The sequence below is a fragment of the Calonectris borealis genome, chromosome 19 (genome assembly GCF_964195595.1).
Source record: "Calonectris borealis chromosome 19, bCalBor7.hap1.2, whole genome shotgun sequence".
NCBI classification, from domain to species: Eukaryota; Metazoa; Chordata; class Aves; order Procellariiformes; family Procellariidae; genus Calonectris; species Calonectris borealis.
The window spans coordinates 3,225,392-3,241,729 of NC_134330.1; the positions used below are offsets into that span (position 1 = coordinate 3,225,392).

Sequence of the window (16,338 nt, forward strand, 5' to 3'; positions counted from 1 at the left end):
TAAGCCTTTTAATAAAACTTTTCAAGATGAGAATAAATAATAGAAGGAAGTGAAGTAATATTAATAGACTGGGGACTTTATTAATGTACCTCTGGCATGTATATTGATGTAGTGGAAACAAGAGGCTTACATTTACAAAGAGACTCTAAGAACAGTTACTTTAATTCACTTATTAAATGAAAATCACATTAAGCTTTTGTGTGGATGCTTTTACTTAGCTTGATTTATTTTAGCTTGAATATTCAGTTTTGGATGAACTGAAGGCCAACTTACTGTGGACAGAGTGTCCAGACAAAAATTTAGTGCTGTTTACTAATGCACATTAGGTAACTCAGATTAATTTTTCAGACTGCATCTGTGTAGATATGCTCCCAAACCTATGCATCATATTTTTCCTGGGTTTTGGGGTTTTTTTTGTTTTGTTTTGATTTGGTTTTTGTTTTGTTTTTAAGATAATCTTGATACCTTTAGGTTGGGTCCAGGAAGAAAGCCTGTCTTTATAAGATTAAATTCAATATATCTTGACCACATAAAAATAATCTAGGATGCTGTTAGCTGAACTGAGTTGCAGATAATGTCACCTGCATGATTTCCTTTTTTTGATGAACATATGTACTCTGTTACTGTGGCTTACAGGACAACATAGCCTTCCACCATTTCTTGGAATGGTGATTTGGCCTTGTCCATGCTATAAATGTAAGATATTTAAAAATGTCGGTTATGTACAACCAGTAACAACTGTACAACCAGTAACAATTTTCTGTTATATAATGTTAAACAGCAAGATTGACACTAAGGTCTGTATTTATTATGGCTGAATTTTTACCATAGTTAAAATGTAGCCAGAATAAAAAATTTTGGTTATTAAGATGTTTTTCTGTCAATGCAACATTATGCAAGAATTTGTCATTAGGAGGCTTTAAACTTTTATGTGTATATAATATTTTTATATATATTTATATATAATAAAAAACCCAGGTACAAACTGTTTGCAGAATGTCATAGTCATTATAGCATCGCAGAAGAATCCTGTCTGCTACATAATGTAAATCGACAAGAGCTTATTATGTAAACTCTGGATGAAGGTGCCCTGGACTAAATTTTGGAAGTTGACAAAAGGAAGGAATACACCATAGGGGGTTACTTAATTTAAGATGTTTACAGAAAAGCCTCCAAGCTCTTAACGTGTTGATGATAGTCTGTCAGGAATTGTAAGTGTATGCAGGGTCGGAAATGGGGAGAGGGAAGGGCGAGGATTAAATGTTACCAATTAGAATCCGTTGCTCAATGGTAAACTGGATTAGTCTAAACTAGAGAGTGTCTAGACTGGAGACTGAAGGAACCATACAAACATCCTCGTTTTTCATTATGTTGTATTAGACGCTGCGATTTAGAAAGGAGGGAAAAACCTCACCAATTCTGATGTCAGCCGTAGTCCATTAAAACTAATTCGCTTTGTTCCCTCTTCCATCGTAGACATAGAGATGATTGCTAGTCACTGTTGTTAAAGTCAATAAATACACTGGGCTACACAGGCCTCTGGCATGATCTGTTAGGGAAATTTCTGTGTATGGCTTCATTCAAATGTTCTGGTTTATTGCTGTTCCTTTTAATATTGGTCCAAAGCATTCACTGTTTTACTTTCATGTAAGGTCTTGGGACTGGAGCAAAGTTGTAGAAGCAAATATCCTGAATTGAGATAGTACGGAGAATTGACTTCAGTGTGATTCAGGAGACATTCTTTTTTTTTCTTTTTTCTTTTTTTTTTTTAAAAGACATTTCAATATAAAGCTCTAATAGTATATATTATTTGGAAGTTGAATTTCTACATGTTTAAAAGAAATGGTTATTGATTTTTATTTTTTAAAAAATTGAAAATATGCCCCCCACACGTAAAGGAAAGAGTGTTTTAGTTTTTGGCTGTGAGGTGTATTTCTTACCTTTCCACATACCAAACCTGAAAACTGAGAAGGGGAGGATCATTACCTATTTGAAAAACACACCAATGTGCTATATTTTTTTCCAAAATAAAATTATCTGTATGTTCCTCCATACTCAAGGAACATATTCCAAAATAAATTGGAAATTCTGGTTTTATTACTGTCCTAACTTTTAATCATTTGATTCTTTGTTTGTAGCTACGATTTTAAAAGTATGTGGCCTCTTTTTCCCCTTTCTAAATGGATTTCTTTCAAGTATGTTCAGATTCCTGATTCTCCACCTAATTAGTATTTGTAATCCTATGCATTCTGGGAAAGTATTTTCATTGATTGTTATAAAGACATATCAAAAAATAATACTTTTGGTTTTATATATGATTCAGTTTTGGGAGGTCCATGGAATAGCATAAGCTTTATGTTTCACTTCTCTGTATCTAGTTCTTTCGTGTGATTTTGTAATGCATAGTTTCTAAAACATTAATCATCTGGTCACTGGATATATTTAAATGGGCTCTGGACTGACACACATACAAACATGTATTATACATACACAAAAAAATTCTGTTCCTCTTGTGTGTGAGGAAGATTATGGAAAAATTATACAAATGCTATCCACTGCTAGTACGTGTTCTAATGAGAAACCACCAGCAAATAGTTAGCCATTGTTTGCAGACTGCATCTCAAAGGAAAAGTTAAAAATACAGTAAAATTTACATGACGGAATAACACTGCAAAATGAACTCAAAAGAAAATACTGCTTGGTTGACTAGCTGGCATGCAAGCTGTGGTGTATGGCTTCTATTCATAGAAGTGAAATTAAAGGATGCAGTTAAACACAGTTGTGAAACGTCCAGTCCAACAGCTGCATTTAGTTTGTTTTTCAATTTCTCATTGCCTTTCTTGTTTATTAGCTGTGACTCTGAGGTCAGAATTAAAACAAATATTTTAATGGCAGCATTTATGATGTTGGCAGGGAGCGCTACGGCTTAGTCCTGCGAGTTGGACAAGACTCGATATGGGTGGTGTGAGGTAGTCCCTTCAGACTTGAAACGGAGTCACGATTGGTGAGACTTTTCAAAGTATGATGTCTGTAAATCACACAACTGATAAGCATCCTGGAATCTGCTTTTTAGTTCTTTCAGCAAACTGGACATGCTTAAAGGACCTTAGTTTTAGGAGGCCAGAAGGGAGGATCCTTTTATAGATTTTTACCATGTTAAAAACTAACAGAATTCCTCTCTTCATTTTGACAGATCTAAGGTATAAAGGCCTTTATGAACTGTGATAATTAAAACCAACTTGTGTGTAAATTATACACATCTATTCATACTATAGAAATTGTTATACATGCTTTTAAGAGTGATTTTAGAGTCTATGGGGCTGTAGTTTTATTTTAGTAAATTGTCTTAACTTCACCACATTTAAAAGCGAATTATAGACGTTTTATTTGTGCTAAAGCTGAATATTAGTTGTTAAATACATTGTTGTCCACACTTGTGCAGGTTCTGAACAGCCATAGATAATACAATAAAAATAGAATCCATAAGGAAGGAAATAAGATCAGTGTTTCAGAAATCAGTTCCAGATAGATAGGTTTTTACCTTATATTTACCATTTCTATTCGCCAAATTTCATTATAAACTGTAAGTTTCCCCTCCACCCTCTAGGAAAACAGAAAATTTTATAGACACGCCAAGCTTAATTAAGTTTTATAAACAGTGAAGCTAAAAGTCTCATTTTTTTATTTTAACTTTTTATTTAAATGTGAAATGTATGCATTTTTAATATATAGACATTTCTTACTAGTATTTCAAAGAAGATAAAAAGTAAATTGTTTGGATTTTGAAAGTTACATAGATCAAGAGTTTAATACAGATTACACTGTGATAGAAGTTACAGAATTTCTTTTCACCTTCCTCCTAATACGGAGACTTTAAATGATGCTGGGCTGTTAAATGTGACAGGAAACAGTTGGTTCAGCCTTTGAATCTAGACCAGCTGCTCATCTCGCTATAGCAAATGTTATCAACAGTCCTGGAAATAACCAAGCCCCTGGTTTTTTAATTCTGTCTGTTCCTTTATTATTTTTTTAAGGCAAAAATATATTGCCTACAGTAGTATCTCTTGTCTACAAAATGTGGCTCTTGTGGGACAGAATTTTTGAGAAGATTAGCTGGAAAAGGAACTTACATCTCAGTATTTGGAGTCAGTGTTGCAGCTGACACATGGATTCTGTTTATTTGGTATGGTTTAGGGTCATAAAATTGGGATTTTCTAGGATTTATAGAAATATGAAGCACAAAGATGAATACTCTTTTTTAGGTTAACTTGAGTTATTGATTGGACTAGATTTGACACAACAAATAAATGCGCGTTTGACCCAAAGGCTGCCTTTTCCTAGAGATACTGAAAGAGAAAAGGAAGTTGAGTTGTGTATCAAGGCATGACTAATAAATCACGGTTTTTACTTTCCGTGTTTGAGATTTTGATTCCAATAAAAACAGTGAAGATACTGATACAATTAATTTTTAAAATGGAAATAGTGTATTTTGTGATTGTAAAAATTCTGTTTGTTGCCTAAGAAAGTGCTTTCTAGTTCAGGAGATTTTTATCACTGATATCTAGATGTTCTCCGACACAAAAGTTCTTAGCTAACAAATGTGTGACTGGTTTCTTTTCTTTCCATGTCTAGGAGAATATTTTATAATCAGTTGTTAGGTATTCCAATTAAAAGCAAAATTTACTGTATGTCAAAATTATTGATCATTGCACAGGTTAATTGTGTTTTTTGGCAAGCTTCTTGTATGATATATGGATGATAGCTGTGGTTTTTAGGTTAAATTTTAGATGGTTGGTGACAGTTTTAATGAACACTTTAAAGTCATATTCATTTTATTGTCTCTAACATAATTTCATTCTGTGCAATTCACTTGTTAATGGATAGTCTGTTCATTTATCTAGTGCATGGGTCAATAAGTTTCTTTCTCCTCTCCCTATAGAGGGGAGGAAAGGCCAGATGCTCTCTAGCTTGCAAAGGAGGGTATGTTTTATATCATTTGCTCTCCCTGACATACGCGTTGTGGGATCACAGTTTTAACAGCAGTCCCACAAATGAAGGGTGCTGCAGGAATGCACGCAGGCAGCCTGTGCTGTATGCGTATGTGCTGCCTTCCCTCCCAGGCAACACTAGCTTTTGGTTTGGTTTGGTTTTTTTTTTGCCCCCTCCTTTGTTTTTTTTAACACCACCAGCTTCATAAGACAGAAGGGAAGTTACAGGCTACTTGTATTTTACACTGGACTACGCCTTGCTATATGCTGCAGAAGGAGAATTTCCTATGAAAATTAGGTAGAAATGCCATTTGTTAACTGTTGCAGTTGATGTGTATGTTTTAGTGGCATAAATGGTCTCAGTCAGGGTTGTGGTGGAGTCAGTGGCGGTGAGGCAAGAAGAGAATGTGCTTTACAAAACTGAGAAATCTCCACGCTTTCTGGCTGCTGGATTGATGCAGCAGTTCTGTAAGTGGGTGTTAGGGTGAATAACCTCGGTGTCTGAAGTAAAATCCCCCGCCTCCAGTTGAACTCTGGTAGCATTTTTCCAGGCAGCATGCTGTGTTTCTGCCAGGTTGCTGAGATACTTACTTCTCAGCCCTTATAGAAATTTGAGACAGTTAATTTTTGTTCTTAAAGCTGGCACCAGTCCTTACAAACATTTAGAGGGATGCCAGCTATCCACTGTGGCAACTAATCACACGGCTGTATTTCCTTTGATTTTATGTATTGTTCTGTGCCATTGAATTGGGATAGTCTTACACAAGGAAAGAACAACTTTTGGCTTATCCTGGGAAACAGAACCAGGCTACGCTTTGCTGAAGATAAAGTATATAAATCGGACCCTCACAGGACTAACTTATCTGTTGTTTTTAACCTTTACACAAAAGGGTTCTTTGCAGGCTTCATACTGATTAGTGTAATGGTCTTTGGTCACAAGGTCTTAAGGATGCATATGTGTGAATAAGTGAAATGTGAAAACATACATACATATATATATATATATATGTCATTTTCACAATTTATAGATAAACTAAGACATTGGCCCTAATTTTAGACATGTCCGCTAATTCTGACAGACTCTATATTCAAATACAGAGTTTGATTTTGGAGGATGCCAGGAGATCTCTTACTGTTTTGTCCATCTTCAATGTGAACTGCAGTGCTGCTTTTCCTCTGTAGTTCCACTTTCTATAGAAGCCTCAAGTTACGCAGACTGATGTAAGGAAAAATTTTGGAAGTTAGGCTGAGCTACTGAGACAAGCAGTACTTGGGTCTTAATTCCTCTTTTTCACCTGTGATAATTGGTGAAATCTGAACTGGTCATAGCCTCCTGTTCTCCATACGGGGTTTCTAACGTCTGTCCTGCCAGGGTTTTCAAAGGAGGTAGTCCAGGCGCTACGGGCACCGTGGTTATAGCAGGCTGCCGTTCAGATGCATGTGCCGTCTCCTTTCTCTCTTGTATGGTGATTTGGCACAGCCTTTGACATGAATTCCTTCAAAAAGTCATAGTTGCATAGTAACTGTAATAGCACAAGCCAGTAACTTATTATATGACTGCAGGACCTCCCAGTTTCAGATTTTCACTTTTGCTGTTGATCTGGAACTAGCCACTTTGGACTTGGAGCATAGCGTTAGACACTGCTGATGAGCAGCAGAGCTTTCATTTCTTTGCTTTTATTCCTTGTTACTGGGAGCATATGTGTAAATATATCTATTACTTGTATTTGGTTTGGGAATCTGGTTAAGAGTAGAACCTTGCACATCTATTTGAAATTTGTTTAATTCCTAATCATTCATTACTGCTATAAGGTTTGTGCCTTGTTTCTCAGTTAGGCTGGGGAGGGAAGGCTTCATTGCCAAGATCTGTATCTACAAAAAATCCAGTAGGTGGCTGTGGGTAGCCAGGAAAGATGAGAATTATCCTGTATTTGAATTTTTTTAGAGGTTGTGCTTCAGTTGCCAATTTAAGGCAAGTAACTCGACTTACAGCCTCTGAAAAGGACATTTAGTTACAAAAACTTAGTGGTGGTCTTCTCTTGGGACAACGTTTTTCAATAAAAGCTTTTCTCTACACGTCTTAAATGTATTCATAGAAGTGTTTGCCAGCTACAGGATTCTGTTGTGGCTTCTTACCTTTCTAGGGGGAGCAAAAGATGCAGTATTTTTCAGTACAAGCCCTTAAAAACAAACTGGAAATACTATAATTGAGTAAAACATTACTGTAGCTGTAGCTAAGTACACCTTCAACTTGGCAGTAGCACCAACCTTTAAATTGGTGGGATGAGGGAGGTACATTCTAATATACATAAGTAAATATATATTACATACATATGTCGAGTAGAGAAGTGTAAATTCATACAGCTGCCTTGCAAGTTCAGAATAGGATGCGTTCTTGGACCAAGATAGCTTCTACATAAGACAGGAAAGATATAGGATGTCAGACTTGATTCTTATGGAGTTAAGGGCAAGGTAGTAAGAAAGATTCGAAAGAAATAGGTTTAGAGAGGAAGAAAGGAGTTCTCAGTGAACAAGAAGTGGGACACTTTTCAAGCTGTGGTAGTTGACTGAATGAATAGTGGCATAATTCCAGCAGTGCGAGGGAGAGGGGATAGAAAAGAAGTTTGCAAACAGTATAGAAAACAAAGAGCAGAAATCAAAGCTATGGGTACAATTTCAAACCCGTTTATTAGAAGAGGACAGGTTGAAAAGAAGGGTGTGTTGAAAATGAACTGTAAGAACTTCGAACTTGTAACATTAGGGACTAAAAGCTAATTTTAGGAAAATTGAAGGATTGAGAAGCTGTTACTCACTCAAGGTCACGCAGTAACTCAGTGCCAGAGAAGAATATTACACAGGATCCCCGATTCTTAGTCCAGTGCTGAAACCAGTAAATGACATGTCAAATTCAGTTCATTTTTGTACTTTGATTTTTGTGGTTGTTGTTTAATTATGGTAATTTTAATGTCAAAGGCAGAAACTTTTCAAATGAGATACTCAATTAGTAAATAGCTAAAAAGTGCTGCTGTTTTATAAATATCTGGGTTTTTTTCTTTTAAATGTGGTAAATAAATGATCTGCTTTCCAGAAGTGTTACTCCTGCCAGCTTAGCAGCTGAGAGCTGTGAAGTGCAACACATCTAAAATTTTAAATAATTATGCTGCCTTGGCTACAAAAGAGCTTTTCCATCCATTAATAATGAGAAAATTAATGGTGGACCAGCAGTAAAACAGATTAAACTGTATACCCCTTTGGATGCCTGACTGCACCTTTAATGGACCTGAAATTCCTCTGATTATTTAAATGTTCTATATTGAAATGTGATGGTGGCCTTGAGTTAATAGTTAAAGAGCTTTAAATTGGAATGTCTCTGCAGAAGTTTTTCCCATTGATCAGAGCAAGTGGGCAGAAAAATACCTTATTTGGTTGTTGGGAAGCACTGATAGTGCCTCACAGATTAACAGAATTTTTTTTTTCTGTTTTTCCTACCTACGGTGTACAATCAGTCTTTTATTAAACATGTAGATTAGTTAAGGTTTGGGGATTTCTTTTATAATACTAAGTGCTGTATAAGCTAATTTATTGCAGCACTGATATGGCTGCAACCAGCACTTCCTCTGTGCTTGGACTTTTGTAGTGACTGCAACTTTCTTCTCTAGTTCGCAAGATTAATCTCGTTCTGGAACATCACCCTCCTGGATGTGTCATCTAGAGTAAAATGAGCTGTAATTATTTAATGACAGAATAATCATTTGCCTTTTCTCTGTTTATTTTGACTTTTGTTTTTCAACTTGAATTGTTGCCTTTGAAGACAAATGTATTAAAAGTAACGTAATGGCATCATATTCGATGAGTGGCAATTACAAAGATTGTGACTCTATACCATAGATGCTGGGCCAGAAGGTGAGAAATAATTCACGATCTATAGCTTGCTAGCATTGCTTTATGGTTTGTTTGTGAAGGGAAGGTGTGAGCAGTGGAATTTTTTGGCATCAAAAGAGTAAATCTAGTCTGTTTTGACACGAAGTATGCTTTGAATGATGGCAAAAAAATTGTCTCTTTTTCGTGATTAGCCAGGCTGGCATCAATGAGAATGCCCGCTTCGTGAAATTATTTCAATGCTGTTCTCTTCTGTACTTTTTAATTCCATTTATTTACACTCTTCTTTTTTTTCTTCTTAAAGGCCTCACTGCAGGAAACTAATTTTCATTTTATAGAAATACTCACCTAATTCTAGAGCATTTCCTACCTGAAGGTGGAAGACTTTAGGATCTACTGAAAATTTAGGAAATTCTTGATAATTTAAATTCTCTGTTAAATAATTACTACATTTCAGATAGCTACGGTTTAAATAAAAGTATTGTTTAAAAAGTCTTAAATAAAATCACACTTTGTTTGCTGTGAGTTTAACCCTGGAAGCACATTGAACAGGACCTTGAAACTGAGGAGAAATGCATATGAAATCCTGTAATCAGCCTATATAACATCATGTCATTTGCGTGGAAGAAATGTATTTAAAGGAGGGCAAATATGGTGATTTGCAGTGCATTAATTCTCCTGTTTTTAAATTTCAGAAATATATGAATTCAATAGCTTAAATCCATTGCTACTTAACTTTTTAGAAAACTTCCAGATTTGTATTTATTCTAATCTAAGCATTTAACCTATTATCTCTGAAGGAATTTATCCCCAAATCAGTATTAAGTAGTAGTTAGTGGTAGACGTTCCTAGCAGGTTTGAATAGAGCCCGTTTCCTCTTCCGAAGGTCTGATATTTGAGGAGGGGGGAGAAGATAGGAAGAAGATAATTTCTCTATCATTATTGTGCAAATAAGGTCTTGTACTGCTGGAGGAGTGCGGTTAAATCATTGTGCTTCATCACCTACCTTTTGCTGCAAACAGAAGTCATATATAAATAATTGATTTCTATCTATGTGCCATTTATAAGCTTTTTTTATTGCTACCAAAAAAGTCTTCCTTTGATATGAGGCCTTGAGAAGGACGGTCTTAGGCCTCCTATCTTTTTCAGTATATCCTGTTTCCGTAACTTTTCTAACAGTTCCAGTAATTTTTGTAGTCTCCTATTCCTCACTTTTAAGAGAAAGGAAATATTAGGGTCTTAGTTTCTTTAGGACAATTGTACGTTTTTAATGCTTAATCTAATATTATCCATGGTTGCTTTCTGTGCTACTGCAGAAAATGTCACAGTTTATCGAAGGATGGTTCTTTAGTCACCTTTTCATGATCATATTTTTATAGAAATTTTACATTTTGTTAAAATTTATCGAATTTGCAGGTAAATAAGGTTAATTTTAATATAATGCTGAATATAGTGAAGAAGCATATGGGCACACTTGTAAATGTTGATTTGTTTGGGTATCACTATTGCTGAATATGCTGTGTTTTGATACATGATAGATTTATAATTAATTCTAAAATATATTAAAATTAATATCAAAACCGTCATTTAGCACAGCAGGCATTGTTAACAAGTTGTTCACTTCCTTTCAGATTAAAGATGCACAACTGTATAAAAAGGATAAAAATATTTCCCATATTGAAGTTAGTGGCAAAAGCTCTGTAGACTTCAGGGAGGTCAGGGTTTTACCCTTTCTCTGTAACATTGACTTTATTGTTATTCCAATGAAAAGAGAAAAACATGATAATATGTTAGAGCAGTAAAAATGTTTACTGCAACTAACAAACCCCAAAACACTAACACAGCGGTAGTGGCTATGGATTTGTATCCCTTTTGGAGGAATCACAAGCAGGGTTAAAAGAAAAGGGAGTCTGTTCCCTTTGATCTTTTGCCCTCATTTACTCAGCTGCCCTGAGTGTGCGTCCTTTCGTTTCGGGAGGGAGAAACCCATCCTGATAATATTTTAGTATTTGTTGGGCCATCAGCTGTAGTCAGTTAGTGTTTGAAACTGGTGAATAGTTTTCTAGTACATAAAGCATACGTTGAGCCATCTGTTGGACGTGGTAAATGTCTGACAGTTTCCATACATGCACCCCAAGCTCCAAATATTCAGGTTAAATATGTAATTGTCCTAAGTGTGTTATAGTGTGTAGAGATCTCCAGTCATAAGTAATTATTTACTCACAAAATAATTTTTTATTCTTCTTCTCTTTCTTTTGGTTTGCTGGGGTTTTTTTAATATTTATTTTTAAATATTTTGCATATCTTTATGTACTCATGTTTATTTTTTGGTGAATTTTGTCATCAAAATCAGATTTTCCTTATTTTAAGGTTTTTTGAGACCAAATTTTGTAACTGTGGCATGTGTGTTACACGTGGAAGTATACATGGGCTTACTAGCACTAATATTTGGCTATATTTTGACTAGCATCAGCCTCAGAGAGGAGTTAAGTGAGTATAAATAAAGCTACTGTTCGTAGGTCAGGTCATATGTTTCATAAAACCATGGACCGTATAAACTTTGTCACATCTTAACAAGATACGTACGTGACTGCTTTTGCAAGAGAGCTGCAGTGGAATAGAAATCTATACAATTAGCATGCAGAGGGTAGAAATGCCGAGTGAAATGCGTATGGACTGAATAAGGAGCGACTGTAAGTCAGCGCGGTTCCACTGAGCTCTTTGATCCTTCAATTTGAAAACCTACAAAGCATAATGTTAACGTTGCATGGTATCTATGCTCATATTTAAAAAATAAAATCTGAGAAGTTGTTCACTTTTTTTTTAATCACTGTTCGTGTAAATAGTGTATTTGTGCAATGGCTATACAGGTCTCTATACGGCTATGCATGCATGGAAATGTCAGAGTTGCATTCTTAAATTAAGTATATCCGTGAATATATGCTTCCTTCATGCAGATGCATGCCTGCTTTCCTAACATTTGTGCCCCTGGTGTTTTTAAAACAAACCCAACACAGCTTGAACGTGTTGAGTTCTTCAGTGTGTAATTACAGAATGACATTGTTTTGGAAGGCGGAAAAAACCTTCTGTTACTCTGAAAGATGGCATTATTTAAAGTGAAGTTACTCTTGAAACTTAAACCCAAGGTGGAATTGTGTGTACCTCATTTGTATGCATATAATAAACAACTATGCAATTAGATAGGTGTTATAAATAGGATGTGGTGGAGATGCTTAGGCTACTCAGGTTTCCCAGATTTTAAACAAGTACCCAACTGAGATTTGCTGCTCTCTAATTTTGCCGTTTGGGCTAACCAGCTGACGCCTAGTTGAAAAGAGTTATGTTCCTACAAGGCCACAGAAGCCTTAGTATTCAGTCTCTGTCTCCTTCGGATCGTGGAGAACTCTGTGTACCATCAGCAACTTCAATCCCACCCTTTAGGCCAACCCTCATCTATCAAACCCGGGCTGAGAGCGAGCGAGAGGAAGCTCCCAGATAAACATACAGCAGCGCCTAAACTCCTAATCACTCTGGGCTTCCGCTTCCAGGCCCTATAATTAGAAGTCCTTCTTTTCCTTGTATTCCCAGTTGACGCAAATGCTTTTTGTGGCTTGGCACCTCATTTAGGGCGTGGGCTTAGTTTATGGCCAGGCCAGAGTCTGGTTTAGTCTTCTGATACTGCATAAATAGCTCTTAACCCACAGTCTACATCTGTACTAGTTTTTCCTTTTATGCATATATTCTCTGTATTTTTTAACGTTTCTGTCCTGAAAGAAGCTTATTGTTTCCCAAACAGAATGCATGAGAAGTAGGAAGCTGTAAATTAGGGCAAATGTATCTGTCAGGTAAAACAAAGCGTCGGTAATTTTTTTTCCATCTAGGATATCTGTTCCTTTTAAACTGGATTTTAATCATCTCTGTGGATTTGAAAAACCACACAGTAAAACAGTCATTAATTTATCCTAGCTGCACCCCTCGTAGTATGGATAAGCAAAATGAAAATTTTTGCAGTCAGATACATACTAAGTAAAATCTGCTTTACACATAAATTTCCACTGGGTTCTGTGTATGCAAGACTTCCAATTGATTTCAGATGTTATCTGTTAAACAGGGATTAATGTCAGTTTGAAAAATAAGCAGGAAATCCTTGAGAATTATTCACTTTTCATCTATGATTATTCATACATAAAGTACATCATAAGAGAAAACATTTTGCACTGAACTTATGACAGCTTTAACCCATATTTCCGTCTAAACAACTTTTTGGGAAAACTGTCACAAGGTCTTTTAGAAAGCTGAGTTGAAGTTTCCTGCACTTGAAAGTGAAAGTGAGGTAACCACCAAGATTCAAGTTCACGTTTCTCTGCTGGGATTAGGTATTTCTCTGCTGGGGTGTTGCAGCGGTGCAGCGGCCTTTTGCTGCAGGGAGATGGGGAGAGAAACGAAATGGCTGAGCTGTAGTAATTGAAAACTGGGATTCTTCAGTGTGAAGTAATGAGAGCTGGAAAATACCACACCAAAACCCAAGTCAAATGTTCTAAAACATCAGTGATTTATTGTTTGAATAACAGTAGTAAGAAAGACATTTCAAAATGCTGTTTTATGAATACACGTTCTTTCACATCTGTGGTATTGTGCTTGGGAGCTCTGTGTTGATACAAGTTCTGCAAGTATATATTTGTATTTCAAATGCAAATGTGAGTATGAAAGGTCCTCCTTTAACGTACTGAAAAATAGTCGCTAATATAAGCGAAGGGCCTGTTTTCTTTTGGCTTTCATCTAATAAAATGCATTTATTCCAAACAGTGACAGACAGCAGGATTTTAGATTAGGCATGCAAAATTGCCAAATCAGATACCACCCATCTTTCTATTTCTAAGCCAATTCCTTTCCACCCACAAATGTATTGTCTTTCACCTCTGTACTCCTTCAAGTTAGCAAAACCAAAAAAAAAAACCCAAACCCAAAACCCACGAAACCCAAGAAACCCGAAGGCAACGCACATTAACATGGACCCAAGAACTATGCGCATCATATGGAACTGATCAGACCTCCAGATCGCCAAGCACATTTCGCGGCTTCATTTGTTCAGTTATGGCGTACGTCATCAAAAGAACGAACAGGTAACGCCGTATGCTTTATGGATTTGTGTGACATACGTTGTAGTGTATGGTCCCAAAGTGAGCTCTCCAGCAAGGCCTTGCTCGGGGTAAGCAGAGATTACAGATTTGGGAAAAAACCTTCGTGAGGAGAAGGGCGAAATTGTATCACGTCTGCGTACTGTGGGGTTTATTGCACCGTCTGCAGACACCTGCATTGCTAGCCAATACTGGAAACGAGATACCGGTTAGCTAAACAACGGGTAGATTTGATGGACAACGCAGTATGGTAATTCCTGTGTTTTCACTGGCTCGTGATTATTACGCAGCTTTCTGTCTCCAGCTTCCAGACAGATTTTTGGCTCGTTTAAAGCTGGTTGTGTTTTTTTTTTTTTATGATCTTCATTGCACTGTGCCATGTGATGGGATACACATGAAGAATGCTGTGCTCAGATCTCTGGGTGCACTCAGCTCTGCGTATGTATTTATAAAAGACTTCTGCGCTTTGGGGGAAGGAAAAAAATCTAGGTTTGCTGAGGCCATCTGTTCACTGTTGAGAGAAGCCTTATGTATTCATCTCTTCCAGCTTCTCTTTCTCCAAAGGTCCTTTCCATCTGAAATAAGAGAGAGCTCAAAAGGACCAAAAGCACACTCAGCTTCTATATAAAGCTATCTAATGCATGAGGGGAGGCAAACATGGGAATATAGAAAATAAATCCTTACTGTGTTGAATTAGATCTTTTGGAATATCCTCGCTCCAGTAACAGTGGCAGCCTAATTCTAGCACACAAACCCCTATTTGCTTCCAGCTTTCTCCACTGGAAATCCTATATATTATTGAGGACCGCACACTTCACTAGAAGGGAAGTGTATTTTGTGATGTTTCAGAACAGAATTAATGCAAATTGTGTGCATAATCCCACACTAAAGACTTGGCTGACTTGCACTTGAGCAACTTTAGCTGTATTTCCTATCAACACAGTCACTACAAATCAAGGAAATTGCCAGTTAAGCCAACATTAACATCCAGACCAACCTCAACTCACATGCCTTACCGCCCAAACATAATACCCAAATGCACTCACGGATTTCTTAGCTCCATAACAAACTCTCTTTCATTTCTAACACTCAGAATCGGAGTAACAGCCTGTAACAGTAAAAGTATGTCTGCTGGAGGGAATCTTGCTGAGGTCAGATTTAAGATTCTGCATTTGTGTGATTTTGAGGAAACGGATGTGAGCAATGTGGGTGGCCTCGCGCCCTGTCCAAGCCCTACCAGCAGCAGTGGTCAAGCTGAGAAGGAAACTTGTAGGCAATTTTGTCTCTAAATGCAATTTGGATTTCTTGCCGATTTTGTACCTTACTGCTGGTGGGCCTTATAGTCTTGAAAGAATTTGTTTATCTTCACAAGATCCTTATTTCATAAGAGTTATGGTCAAGAGAAACTGAGGCATACGCCTGTTCACGGTCAGGCGAGGTCTGCGATGGTGCTGTGTTACCCTGTTTGGAGGGTTCAGGACTGTGCTGGTCCTCCCATGAGCCGAGACGTGCTCACAAACCTGCTTCGGCCTCGGAGGAGGCACTGGGGAGTGATGTTGAGCCCAGAAAGTCAAGGCTTTGGCTGCTGAAATTCTTCTATTTGGCCTAAGGGAAGGGGGATTCCAGGATTGCCAGGGAGGGAGAACACTCAGGATAGCCATCGAGTGATGCTGTAATGGTGGTTCATTAGAAAAGTTAATTAAACGTAATTTTTACTAAGAGCATGTTTCACTGCTTCTCAGTACACAAGAAGATTTCCCCCCGCCCCCCCCCCCCCAGCTTAATTCTAAAATTTTAAAAGTGACATATGCTAGGACTTCAGTGGTAATGTGTGAGGGCTTTCAAACTTGTACTGTATAGATTTGTTTAGCAGAGAGTGGAAGAGGAAAAGATGAATCGCAGAGCCATGTGTAAATAAACTGAGAATGTGAACACTCTTTTATGACAGAAATAAGATAATCGTTTATCCTTTGAATAGGTGTCGTGTAAAATGTGGAGACCTAAGTTCTCTTCCTGAAGGATAAAAGATTTCAATTATGCTTTATGTGGAGAATCAATCCAACAGAGCTGTGTGGAAATTCCTGGTTTTCTTTAATAGATGTGATACCTTGAAAATTATTTAAAGGCACTTCAAGCTATTAAACTGCTAAAATCACTTTGTACTTGATGTTAATTAAATGTCGGAGGATTACTTTGGGTGATAACTTCTTAAATTTCATTAATAAGCATGGTAATATAGACATTTTTATCCAGAAAAATAAATCTGAAGTTTGTTTACTGTAGTCCTAAATTCTGCCGTACTTTTCTTATGTGTACAAAAATACTTCTTTTTT

General features: G+C 36.8%; 1 protein-coding gene across 14 annotated transcripts in view; it reads left to right on the plus strand.

The window, feature by feature from the left end:
* Positions 1-16,338, plus strand: part of BCAS3 (BCAS3 microtubule associated cell migration factor) — a 373,812-nt gene that overhangs the window by 92,797 nt on the left and 264,677 nt on the right. The window lies entirely within an intron of this gene.